We start from the raw sequence: 1,907 nt of genomic DNA, 5'->3' as shown, positions 1-1,907 counted from the left end.
TTTGATTGCTCCTGTTACACTTTCCTGACTTCTTCCTTATTTTCCTCAACCCATCTGTGGAGCATTTGAATTTGTCTCCATATAAATCTTTTGAATTCCTTCTCAGGTAAATCCAAAGCCTGCTCTTGTTCTAGTGGGGAGTCTATGTCTGCCTCTATCTCATTTGTCTCAGTTATTGTTTTCTATTTTTGGACATGTGCTGAGATCTTTTGTTGTTTTTTTCTTGGACATTTTCTAGTAGTTAGGTGGGTTTTTAATGATTAAATGAATGTATGTTGCTGTGTTGTTAAGTTTACTCAGTGTCTCCTAGTGGATGTGATCTGGAGATAGGCTTTCCTTTTCACATGTAATGCCTAGCAGCTGGTATTGGCTCCTGTTCAGATGGTGGGATATTATGGGATATGCTTGTAGTTTGACTATATGGACACAGTTGCTGTCTCTTCTTGGGTAAGATAGGGGGAGAAAGCTCCCACCCCCAGGAAAAAAGTGCAACCAAAAGGACCAAAACCAGAAACAATATAAAAGCAGAGACAAAAACCACCACTTGAAAATAAGACTAGAACTGTAGCTGATTGTCCAGTAGCCTTTGCTGCGCAGGTCAGTGTGTGTGCACTATAGAAACCTCCAGCAATGGCAAAGGGTGTCCACTCGCTCAGGCCCCTTCTCTAGTTACCACTGTAGAGGTATGTAGTTAGATATTGAGAAATGACTAGAAGAAAGATTTTTCCCCTATTTTTATCTCTGATGGTCAGATAGGTATCTGCATCTGCACAGCATAATTCTCAAAATAGCTGTGAGCAAAATAGTTGGTGTTGTCTCTTTCCTTTTATACTAAGGTTTTACAGGTTGCACATATATTTTGGCTATATGGCCAGGCCTTCTGTTTTTCTTACTAGGTAAGTCAGGTATAAAAATTTCTGTCCAGGTCAACTTTAGGGCTGGGTCCCAGAGTCAGATGTCATAAGAAGCCACCAAAGGATCAGCCTGTGGGACCAATGGGGCTCCTCCCAGGAACCGACTCCATGGGAAAACTGTGAGCACAATGCTGGACCCTTTTGGGGTATGCTCCCACCCACCTGAAGGTGTCCAGGCTGGGCAGTGAGGGTGCTACAGGGGAGAGAAGGATGGAAAGGTAGATAGTCGGTCACACCTCTTTTTCCAGAAGCTCCATTTTTTTGCGCTGTGTCACTCACTGTATCAGCCTGGCTGTGGCCCCACCCTCTGATTTCCGCCCAGGCTGAGGGGTTTCCGGTAGTGTCCTGCATCTGGATCAATTCAGCAATCACTGCATTTTGCTTTTCACAGTCAGATTTCTCCACCGGTGGGTGTGGGAACCTGGTGCCCGGCACCTTGGTACAAGATCTAAAATTCTGGAGCTGTTCTGGGAGGCGCCTTTTCTGGTTTATCGGTGCTTCGGGCAAGAAGCCTCCCCTATTTCTGCTTCACCTGCCACCAAACTGGAAGTCTCTCATTGTGTTTTTGATTTGCATCTCTGTTTGCTAATCATGTTGAACATACTTTCATGTGTTTGGTGGCCATTTAAATGTCCTCTTTGGTGAAATGTCTACATTCAAGTCCTTTTACTATTTTATCATAATGTCACCCTTTAACTAAATAGCAGGTTAGCTCAAATAATAAAGAATTCCATCACTGAATATTCTGCTCTTTCGAAAAATTATCTACAAGAGACGAAATGGACAATGGTTAGTCTAAAGTATAGATGAGAAGGTTGGGAGAAGGGAACAACTCTAAGGGAAATAATGAGAATGTTGATACAATGACTACAACATAACCAATGTCACTGAACACTGTGTATAGACACCGTTGAATGGGAACTTGTTTTGCCATATATACTTTCACCACAAACACAATAAAATATTAAGATAAAACATCATTTAGTCATATAC

The sequence above is a fragment of the Chrysochloris asiatica genome, unplaced genomic scaffold (assembly GCF_000296735.1).
Source record: "Chrysochloris asiatica unplaced genomic scaffold, ChrAsi1.0 scaffold00169, whole genome shotgun sequence".
In the NCBI taxonomy this organism is placed as follows: domain Eukaryota; kingdom Metazoa; phylum Chordata; class Mammalia; order Afrosoricida; family Chrysochloridae; genus Chrysochloris; species Chrysochloris asiatica.
Note: the sequence above shows the minus strand (reverse complement) of the source record.